General features: G+C 41.2%; 1 protein-coding gene across 4 annotated transcripts in view; it reads right to left on the bottom strand.

Moving 5' to 3' along the window:
- Positions 1-12,314, bottom strand: part of bcl11aa (BCL11 transcription factor A a) — a 181,280-nt gene that overhangs the window by 81,356 nt on the left and 87,610 nt on the right. The gene's annotated exons all lie outside the window — the stretch shown is intronic.

Consider the following 12,314-nt stretch of genomic DNA (forward strand, 5'->3'; position numbering starts at 1 on the left):
GAGCATCCCTCAGGAAAGCATCCAGCCCAGACGGGGTACCTGGCTGAGTACTAAAGACTTGTGCTGATCAACTGAAAGGTTAACCAATATCTTTACCCTGTCACTCTGATGTACCCACCTGCTTCAAGCAGGCTCCAGTTATACCAGCGCCTAAGAAGAACAAGGTAATCTGCCTCAATTACGATCGTCAAGTTGCACTTTCATCCACTGTGATAAAGTGTTTTGAGAGGTTGGTGGTGAAGCATATCAACTCCTGCTTGAGAAGCAACTTGGATGCACTCCAATTTGCCTACCAGTACAACAGGCCAACAACAGATGCCATTTCATTGTGAGCATCTGGACAGCCAAGATGCGTATATCAGGGTGCTATTTATCGATTATAGTTCAGTATTCACTACTATCATCCCCTCAAAACTGTTCATTAAGCTTCAAGGTCTTGCCTTCAATACCTCCTTGTACAACAGGATCCTCAATTTCCTCACTTACAGATCCCAGTCAGTTCAGATTGGCAACAACATCTCCTCCACAATCGCCATTACCACAGGTGCACCACAAGGCTGTGTGCTTAGACCCCGCTCTACTTGCTTTATATATATGACTGTGAGGCTAAGCACAGCTCAAATGCCATTGTTTAAGTTTGATGATAACACCATTGTCTTTGGCTGAATCAAAGGTGGTGACAAATCAACATATAGGAGGGAGACTGATGCGCATCTGTCCTGCACCCAGCAAGTAAGTGCCACTACAAAGAAAGCACAGCAGTGCCTCTACTTCTGTAAAAATTTGTGAAGATTCAGCATGACATCTGAACACCAATGCCCTTGAAGAGAAAATCTTACTAGTGGTAGTGGGTATGGCCCAGTCCATCACTTGCTATGCCCTCCCCACCATTGAGCATATCGACACAGATCACTGTTATAGGAAAGCAGCATCCATCATCAAGGACTCTCACCACCCAGGCCATGCTCTCGTCTTGCTGTTGCCATCAGGAAGAAGGTACAGGACTAACGGCACCAGGTTCAGGAACAGTTATTACCCCTCAGGCTCTTGACCCAGAGGGGATAACTTCAGTCAACATCACTAGCCCACTGTCTGGTACTGCACAGGACCAAAAGAAGAAAGTTGTAAATCTAGTCAGCTCCATCTTGGGCACTAGCCTACAAAGTACCCAGGACATCTTTAGGGAGCCGTGTCTCAGAAAGGCAGCGTCTATTATTAACGACCTCCAGCACCCAGGGCATGCCCTTTTCTTACTGTTACCATCAGGTACGAGGTACAGAAGCATGAAGGCACACACTCAGTGATTCAGGAACAGCTTCCTCCCCTCTGCCATCTGATTCCTAAATGGACATTGAAGCTTTGGACACTACCTCACTTTTTAAAAAATATACAGTATTTCTGTTTTTGCATGATTTTTAAAAATCTATTCAATATGTGTCATTGATATACTTGTTTATTTATTATTATTTCAATTTTATTTATTTTTTTTCTCTCTGCTAGATTATGTACTGCATTGAGCTGCTGCTGCTAAGCTAACAAATTTCACGTCACATATTAGTGATAATAAACCTGATTCTGATTCTGACCTATGGTCTCCCCTTCAAGGACTCTTCACCTCATGTTTTCAATACTTATTGCTTATTTATTTATTATTATTATTTTTCTCTTTTGTATTTGCATTGCTTGTTGTCTTTTGCACACCGGTTGTTTGTCTGTCCTGTTGGATGTGGTCTTTCATTGATTCTATTGTGTTTCTTGGATTTACTGTGTATGCCCGCAAGAAAACAGATCTCTGGGTTGTAACATGGTGACATATACACACTTCAATAATAAACTTAATTGAACTTTGAGACGAGCTCAGGCATATTATTGGCTGGTCTTGCATCTCTGGCATGGGTGTACTGCCCGAGTATAAAATCAAATTTAAAACCAACATTCCAGTAGCACTAAGATATAGTTGGTACTATAAACTTTGACAGTCTTGCTGAACATTCTTAAGTGAATCCATTTTGCTGCCTTCTCCAAGTTCTATGTGGTGGCATTAAAGAAATCACATTGAAGCACAATTATCCTAGAGATCTAAATAAATGTGCTACAGTTCTCCAAGAAGAAATCCATTCACACTTTTGTTTCTAATTCATTGGCCATGACATCACGAGAAGAGATTTTGATTTGTCATCCATCAGATCATTGTAGAATTGAACCTATTAGCCTCCACTTTAAATTTATTCAATGACTTGGCCTCCGGAGCCATCTGGGGCAATGAATTCCACAGATTCATCACTAAATTTCTTAAATAAAGAGATACCTCATCTTCCCTGTTCTAAAGAGATGTCATTGCTTTCTGAGGCTACGCCCTCTAGTACTAGACTCCCCCACTATTGAAAATATCCTGTCCACATCCATTCCTCATGGAGAAGGAAAGTGGGAAAAGATTTAGATAATGTTGAAAGAACATAGCCAAGGACTTCCTTAAAGAAGTCCTGCTCATTCTAGTCAAGGACATGGTTGGAAATGTATCTGGCATTTCACTCCCTTCCTTCAACGTCAAGTGTCCCACGCACTGAAGCTGGATGGCACAATGGTGCAGCGAGTAGAACCGCTGCCTCAAAGTGCAGCAAGTTGGGTTCAGCCCTGACATCCTGTGCTGCGTGTACAGTTAGCATGCTCTCCCTGTGGCCATGGAGGTTTCATGAAGGTGCTCAGGTTTCTTCCTACGCAAGATGAAAGGTTTATTGGATATTGTAATTTGCTCCTTACGTAGGAGAATGATATAATCTGTGGAAGTTAATTGGAATGTGGGGAGAATAAAAACTGAGATTAGTTTAGGACTATATTTTTAAAAGAAGGGTGCCCAATGATTGGCACAGACTTGGTAGGCTGAAGAGCCTGTTACTGTGCTGTAAAACCTACCTTTCTAATACAGCCTCATTAGAAAGTAATCACAGACCCAAATACACTCTAAACCTGCCGTGATTAAACCAGAAGCAAGCAGTGTCAATGAGGATTGGGGTGAAGTTTAATTTACAGTACTTGCCTGCTTAGTCATCTGCCAATTCATACACATAATCCTGACTAACTTTTGGTTCCTTGCTAAGACCTAAATTTGTGACTTAGCTCAAGTGCAAATGTACACTGATGTCAATACCGAGGGACAGATGTGAAACTAAGGCTCCACACCCCATGTCTGCTCAGCTAGACACAAAAGATACACTGGCACTGTTTGTAGACAAGCTCATTGGCCAATTTACTCTCAGACAAGAGCATTAAATCAATTAAATCAATTAAATATTGCTGTTTGCAAAATCTTGTATTGTGTCACCTTTACCTTGTAACTGTGACGACATTTTGAAATTAAAGTATTCATTGAAACCACCTTGTCACAGATTTGCCCATTTGCTGTATAGGTATGTACGTTCTATAATTTAAAACTACGCCTGTACAGTGTCCCAGCATTTGCGTCATCTATAAACTTTAACACTTGGCTTCCTAACCTATCACTACCAATTGCATGTCAACAATGCATCTTCAATCCCATGGGCTTCAAAGTTTAGCCAACTCTGATATATGGATTTTTATCAAATGTTTTCTCAAGGTCCACGTAAACAAAATTTACTGATCTTACATTCCATTGTCCACACCTGTAGTCCCCTTTTGAAAAACAAGTTCAGTCAGGTTCATCAGACATGATCTTTCTTATACAAATCCAAATGAAATGAAGTGAACTCCACACTCTTAAACTGTTGTTTGCCTGCTGAGCTGTTATTTTATATCCTCCTTCAGCAATTGTATACAATCCTGGCTATCACAATAAAAGCAGAAAACAGTGGAGAAGAAACATTTTAAAATTTCAAGTGTAATCCCTGAAACCACCATGCACTGTAAATCCGCCATCACCCAAGTTTTTGCAGGCTATCTGCATTCCTGATCGCAAGGAATCAACATTGTTGAAATGATATTTTGACAGCTCTCTCAATGAGGTAAATTTTCTGAGATTTCACGCTGGACAAAGGTTTCACAAAATGTACCCTTATGCTTATAGGAAGCCAGTCAGAACTAAGACAAGCAGAAATGCACTAACATCTGATATCCAGGGAACTGAAACCATTTAAAATAAGACTTTTATCTTCTCTTTAATGCAAGAGGCCCAGTATACAATGCTAAGAGTGTTGCACTTAACATCTCCTTTCACAAATGTGAAGCTGAGATCTTTCTCAAATGCTTGTCTAAGGTTGTTATGTTATTGTTTGCAGGGGGTGTAATTTTCAAATGCACCAAGGTACTTTCACACTAAGCAGCAAAGTTTTATTGATCTGCCGTCAATCTTTCTTTAATCCATTTCCAAGGCGAAGGTAATGGAGTGGGGCTACAACGAAGAAAGACCAGTCAATTTTTTTCTATTTTTGATAAATCATAGAATCATACAATTTGCAAGGATACAGAGGAAGAGCCGGGGGTGGGGAGGTAGGGTTGAAATGAGTGTGCTACTCTGGTACAGAGCTGAACATGATGGCTATTCAATTGATCGTGTGCCTTTCTGCTCTCTACCAGAGGTGCTCACTGTTTCAATCCCTACTCCTGGCCTTGCTCTGTACCCTTACAATGTTTTCTTCAACCTCTATTTACCTAGTCCCTTCATACAGGTCACAATGGAATGCTTCTAACCCCATGCCCTGTAACAAGTTTTTGCCTCATGTCACTTTCAATTTCCTTCCCCTTTATTTTGTATGTGTGGTCTTTAATCTTTAAACTTCTCTACCAAAGGAAACAGTTTCCCACTATCCACTCTGTCCACACTGCCCATCACTTAACATGTTCCTATCAAATCTCCACTCAGCCTTCTCCAAAGAAAACAGTCTCAACATCGCTGATCTATCGTTATAACAGTAATCCTTCATTTCAAAAAAACGTTTGGAAATCTTTTCTGGACCCTGCCTAATACCTTCATGTTCTTTCTATGTGGAAACCATATCTGAACAGGATACTCCATTCGAGGCTGAGCTAATGGTGACATGGTAACATAGTGGTTAGCACAACGCTTTATAGTACCAGCGACCCGGGTTCAATTCCCACCACAGTCTGTAAGGAGTTTATACGTTCTCCCCATCACCGCATGGATTTCCTCCTGGTGCTCTCATTTCCTCCCCCAGTCCAAAAAAAACCTACCAGTTGGTAGGCTAATTAGTCATTGCGAATTGTCCCGTGACTAGGCTAGGGTTAAATCCGGAGTTGCTGGGCAGCGCAGTTCAGGGGCCGGAAGGGCCTGTTGTGTGCTGTAGCTCAACAAATAGATAAATATTGTTTTATGTAGGTACAGCTTGATTCCACTGCTTTTGTATGCTATGCCTATGTACACTCAGTGACGATATTATTAAGTACCTAGAAAAGTGGCCATTGAGTGTACATTCGGACTCGTCTCCTGTTGTAGCCTGTCCACTTCAAGGTTCAATATATTGTGCATTCAGAGATGTTGCTCTGCACACACCGTTTGTAACATGTGGCTTCTTCAGTTATAGTTACCTTCCTATCAGCTTGAACCTGTCTGGCCATTCTCCTCAGACCTCTCTTATTAGCAAGGCATTTTCCCCCCACAAGACTTCCACTCTCTGGATGTTATTTTCTGGACCATTCTTTGTAAACTCCAGAGACTGTTGTGCATGAAAATCCCAAAAGATCAGTAGTTTCTGGGAATCTTAAACCACCCAGTCAACAATCATTCCACAGTCAAAGGCACCTAGATCACATTTCTTCCCTATTCTGATGTTTGATCTGAACAAAAACTGAACCTCTTGATCATGTCTGCATGCTTTTATATATTGAGTTGATTCCACATGATTGGCTGATTAGATATTTGCATTAAAGGGCAGGTATGCAGGTGTACCTAAAAATGGCCTCTGAGAGGATATTTTGAACCTATCCTTCCATTTTCAACTGTTTGTACACATGTTCCCCCAGATCTCTCTGCTCCTGCATCTGTATTAGAAGAGCATCCTTTATTAATATTTATTAAAAAGTACCCTTATTGGCTTTTGCATACTAAAACACAACACCTCATATTTCTCTGCATTAAACTTCACCTATCATGCATCTACCCTTTCCAATATTCTGTTTATATCTTATTATAATTTATTACTAATTAACCACCATTCACAGTACTGAAAATTTTTGTCTTCTGCAAATTTAGAAATTGCAGCTTGCATTCCATTTCTGGATCATTGATATGGATCAAAAAAGCAAAGACCCTACACATCAACCCTTGGGGAATACTTCCTCCATTAGTGACAGCGAGGAATATTTCATTTCTGTAATTTACAGCCTGCCGAGATAATTTGAAATTGTACATTATTTAACAACAATTTTTGGGATAAATTAATTAAGAAATAATATTAATTAATGCTGTTTCTCATATAATCCATATCTGGGGTGAGAAAGGTTGCACATTTCCTTTCCTAAATAACAGCTGGTAATTACCAAATATTATCAAATCGAAGTTTAGTCAGCAAAAGATTAGAATCAGAGACGCCCATGTAGATCAAGAACATAGAATGAAGGAGACATGCACTACAGCATGGACCAAAAGCTGCAGACGAACAAAAGGGAGCGAAAACAGCCACTGGTAGGACAGGAGGTACTTGGCTGGGGAGGGGGTGCTTCTGCAATTGAAAGATGGTGCACTCCTTCCATCAGCTGTACTGGGCTCCTTCTGCATGGCCCTGTAAGATCGGGTTCTTGGTGCCATTCCAAATGCTCCTTTACCATTTAGATCTTCAGTTTTCTTCCTTAGACAGCCAGAGACTGTGCTGTCCCACTGAAGGCGATGATCAATGTCATCGCCGATACCTGCCTCCATTGAGAACGGCTCCCAATGTTGATTGCTTTCGATACTGTTTTTCTGTCAATTTGTGTGCCTTGCCCATAAGTTGGATGAAAAACTTTGAAGCACATCCAGCTTATTAAATATGGATTTACCCCTAGTCTTTCACCCTCCAAACCAGCAATGAGCTCGAGATACATTTTAATCATTCACATGAACGTGATTAGCACTGGTACAGTTCATCCAGCTTCCCTTATATAACATAAAATTATTGTTCAGGAAAAGCATGTGCACTTTAAATATAACGTATTTTTAGGATTTAGTGACCTTTGAGTCGAAATTAATTTTCAATAAGAGTCTACTTCAAGCAACTTACACATGTTACCTCTTTCAACGTTTTAGCCAGTGAAACACTCGTTCCCAAGCTTGCTTGGATTTTTTCATCCTAACTATACAGTTAATGCCCAGTGAGTGACTACTGCTCAGTGCAGTATCACAGCTGTCTCTGTGTAATAGCAAAACAGCTTTCTCATTGTCCGATGCTCAGTGCTTTGTTTGTGGTCAGTCATTCAGCACACAACAAAAGCTTGTTTGACCAACAGTGGTTCCAAAACAAAACCATGTTGGAGGAAGTGTTGTTAACAGAATGAATTGATGTTCAGACAGCCTCCAAATAGCATTCTCTTAATAAACATACATAGTAAAAAGTGAACAAAGGCATTTGTTATCCCTGTTAAATGAAAATGGACAATTGAAAGATCCACAATTAACAGTGATAACAAAGTTCAGAGGTTTACTGGGCATCAGTAATGCTCTGAGGGCTTAACAACTTCAAGATTTTTTTAATCAACTCTTCAGTTGAATGGATTGGATAGACAGATACAATGTATGCAACATAGAACTGTAGAGCACAAGTCAGACCCCTTGGCCCACGATATCTGTGCTGAACGAGGTGCCAATTTAAACCACATGTTCTGTATCACTCCATTTCCTGCATGCTCACGTATTCGTCTTAAACAGTGTTTCGTATCTGCTTCTACCACCGCCCTGGGCAACTACTTGTATCACCACTTCCAGGGAGCTAATGGCTCACACCTCAACATCCCTCCATTCCTCAATCTCCTGCCGTTCACTGTATACTTTCTTCTTAAATTTGACTTGCATTCATAGAGCACTACAGCATAGGAACAGGCCCTTCATCCCACCTAGACTATTCCATGATAGCGTAGCGATTAGAATGACCCTATTACAGCTCGGGGCGTTATGGATGTCCGAATTCAATTCTGCCACCGTCTGTAAGGAGTTTGTTCGCTCTCCCCATGAACTGCTTAGGTTTCCTCCGGGTGCTCCAGTTTCCTCCCACAGTCCAAAGACGTACTGGTTAGTAGGTTAATTAGTCATTGTAAATTGTCCTGTGATTAAGCTAGTGTCAAATAGATGGCTGTTGGGCAGTGTGACTCATTGGGCCAGAGGGCCTGTTCCATGCTGTAGCTCTAAAAAAATAAAAAAACAAGTGGAAAGATAAATAAATAAATTATATTCTGCCTAGTTGCATTGACGTGCACCTAGACCATAGCCCTCTGTACCCCTCCCATCCATGTTGCTATTCAAACTTTCCTTAAATGTTGAAATCAAACCCATATCCACCACTTCCACTAGCAGCTCATTCCACACTCTGACTACCATCTGAGTGAAGACGTTCTATCTCATGTTCCCCTTTAATATTTCAATTTTCACCCTTACCCCTTTGACCTCTAGTTTTAATCTCACCCAACCTCAATGGAAAAAACCTGCTTGCATTTACCCTGTCTATAACCCTCAATTTTTAAAATCTCTGTCAAATTTCCCCTCATGCTCCTATGCTGCAGGGAATAGTCTGAACCTATTCAGCCTTTCAGATGACTCAGGTCCTCAAGTCCTGGCAACATTTTTGCAAATTTTCTCTGTACTCTTTCAATCTTAATGATACCTTTCCTGTAGATAGGCGACCAAAATTGCACACAATGCTCCAACTTTGGCCTCACCAACATCTTATACAACTTCAACATAACATCTCAATTCAGGTACTCAGTACTCTGATTAATGAAGTCCAATGTGCTGAGACCTCTCTTTACAACTCCTTCTACCTGTGATACCATGTGGAATCTATACTCCTAGATCCCTCAGTTCTACAATACTCCTAGATGCCTTACTATGTTAATCCTACTCTGATTCGTCCTCCCAAACTGCAACATCTCTCACTTCCCTGCATTAAGTTCCATCTTCCCCTCCTCCCATCTCTCTGCTTTCCACAGGGATTGCTCCCTCCGTGATTCCCTTGTCCATTCGTCCCTCCCCACTAATCTCCCTCATGGCATTTATCCGGTCCGCGCCAATGCGGCCTCCTTTACATTTGTGACACCCGTCGTAAGTTGGGGGACCACTTCGTCAAGTGTCTCCATTCCATCCGCCAGAAGTTGAACTTCATGGTGGCCAAATATTTTAATTCCAATTCTCATTCCTGTCCTGACACGTCAGTCCATGGCTTCCTCTTGTGCCACAATGAGGCCGTCCTTAGGGTGGAGGTGCAACACCTTTATTTCATCTGGGTAGCCTCCAACCTAGTAACATGAATATTGATTCCTCCTTCTAGTTAAAAAAAAAAATCCCTCTGCCTCCCCTCTGCTTCTCTTCCACACTCTGGCCCCTTACCTCTTCTCACCTGCTTATCACCTCCCCCTGGGTCCCCTCCTCCTTCCCTTTCTCCTATGGTCCACTCGCCTCTCCTATCAGATTCCTTCATCTTCAGCCCTTTACCTTTCCCACCCACCTGGCTTCACCTATCACCTTCTAGCTATTCCCCTTTCCCCTCCCCTCATTTTTTTATTCAAAGTGCATTTATTATCAAACAAAAATTCAAAGTGCATTTATTCTGTCATCTTCACTCTTTCCTTCCAGTCCTGAAGAAGTTTCTCGGCCCGAAATGTCAACTATTTATTCATTCCATTGATGCTGCCTGTCCTGCTGAGTTCCTCTAGTATTTTGTGCACATTGCTTTAAATTCCATCTGCCATTTTTTAGTCCTTTTTTTTCCAGATGGTCCAAACCCTACTCCTAGATACCTTACTGTGTCAATCAGTAGGCTTTGATAGCCTTCCTTGCTGTCCACCATACCCACAATCTTGGGTCATCCACGAAGTTGCTGACCCAGTTTATCACATTGTCATCAAGATCGTTGATATTGATGACACACAACAATGATTGCAGCATGAATTCCTATGGCATGCCACTCGTCACAAGGTTACAGTCTGCCATTCACTGGCTTCTTCCGCAAAGCCATTGCTGGATCCAATTTACTGCCTCGCCTTGAATGCCAAGCAACTGAACCTTCTGAAACTTCCCACAGTGCAACATCCAACACTTGCCCAAAATAAACTCCATCAATTTCTCTACTCACATTTCCAATGGGTCTATAACTCACTGAATTCTTTGATAATTTTCCTCACAATTCACAGCTCTGCTAATTTTTATACAGTCTGCAAATTTTCTCATCAGACCACTTACATTTCATCCAAATCATATACATCACAAACAGCAGTCCCAGCAATGATTCGGAATATCACTCCTCCACCCACCACTACTCCCTGTTTTCAAAAGCTAGAAATGACTTATTTCCACACCAACATTGTCGAGAGGTAGCTGACGAAGACAGCATAGGAGCTGCAGACTCTACCACACATAAATAGCATACTTGACACATAGTTGACTGGGTGGGCAGTTAGGGAAGTGATGCAGTTCTACTGTATATCAGTTACATTGGGCTTCTTCAAAAAGATCAAGTCCTTGGTGTGATGCCATTCTGAACATTCCTTTCTATTTAGATCCTATTTGCATAGAAACCTTAAACAGCTCCTGGAAAATATTATTATTCAAAATGTAAAATGGCCTAGTTTTCTTCCCTTCTCTCCAGACCTCATAGTGCTCTCCGGATACAGACCTGCTGTCTCTGTATCATTCTGGGGAAAAGTTTTCATTGACTCCAGCCACATCTAGTCTACTATTCAATTAGATCTCAGCTATCTATGCCCACCACAACAGTCTTCTTTGATACATATCTCTTCTAGAATGAAGGAGTTTTTTTCCTGTCTTCTTCTTGTCCTTATTTTGAGAGTGATCCGTGGTTCTAGACATCCTAGCAAAGGGAAGCATCAATCTTAAATTTGTTTGTCAAGCTCAGAAGAATTTAGTTTGTTTCTATTAAATCATCTCTCATTCTTCTAAAATCAAGAGAGTACAGGCCCTGTCTGTTCAATATCTCCTCGTATGACAAAACTGCCATCCGAGGAATCAATCTGGTGAATCTTTGATATAATCCCTCAAAGACAAGTATATCACTCCTTAGGGAAGGAGACCAGACATGTACACAATATCCCAGACGCAGTCTCATCAGAGCTCAATATAATCAGAGCCAAACTTGTTGCAAAAAGAGGCCAACATGCCATTTCCTAATCTTCCAAATTGCTCGCCATTCATGCATGTTAACATTCAATAATTCATATATGAAGAATCTAAGGTCACTCTGAAAAGCAATACCTTTCAAATCCTCGATTTAAAAGTAGGCCACGTACTACCTTTACTACCAAAGTGACTGACTGTTTCCACCTTTCTTACAGGCAGAACCATACACCAGAGTGAAAGCCTCCCACATCTGTTCAATGGGCAGCAGCAGCCCATCCAGTAACTCAGCAGCCCAGAAGCAACATTAGCAGACTCACAACAGCCAAACACAACCTGTCTTCACCATGGTTCTGTACTTGTACACTTCACACTGCATGTCCAGAGCTGGTTCAGATACCACACAGCCCCCTCCTCTCAGGGCTGAGGTCTGCAAACCAAAGGGTGGTGCCTTTTCACACAGCAAATTTGTTCATTGTGTTGTATGAAAGAAAGGGGGACACTATTATTTTAAACAAGGACTCTGTTTCATAAACTGATTTATGACTATTCCAGCCATCAGCTGATGGAAATGTTCCGGTCAGAAACAGACAATAATAAGGACTGCTAAATTACAGTAATGGATTTGCAGTTCAGTAATATTGCCATTTACAGTTTATAGAATCCTACAACACAGACAGAGGTCATTCAGCCCACTACTGTGCCAGATATTTGAAAGAGCTATCCAATTAGTCACTTCCCCACCTTTTCCCCCTTAATCCTGCAAACTTGTCATTTTTAATTACTTATTCAATCCCTTTAGTAACTTACTACTTACTCTGCTCCCACCACCCTTTTGCACTCCAGATCTAACGCACAGTGAGTAAATTTTTTTTTAAATCCTTCGTATCCCATATCCTTTGCCAATCGCACTAAATTATGCACATACAGACAACATTCCTGCAGTTATGCTTTTATTTAGGCTTATTTTATTTGTCAATACAGTCATCCACCATTCCCAAGGTACAAGGCTGTTCCAGGCTTATTTTAAATGAACCTCACTGCATGCAAGTGCAAGTTGTACGGA

Source organism: Mobula birostris, chromosome 8 (assembly GCF_030028105.1).
Source record: "Mobula birostris isolate sMobBir1 chromosome 8, sMobBir1.hap1, whole genome shotgun sequence".
Taxonomy (NCBI): domain Eukaryota; kingdom Metazoa; phylum Chordata; class Chondrichthyes; order Myliobatiformes; family Myliobatidae; genus Mobula; species Mobula birostris.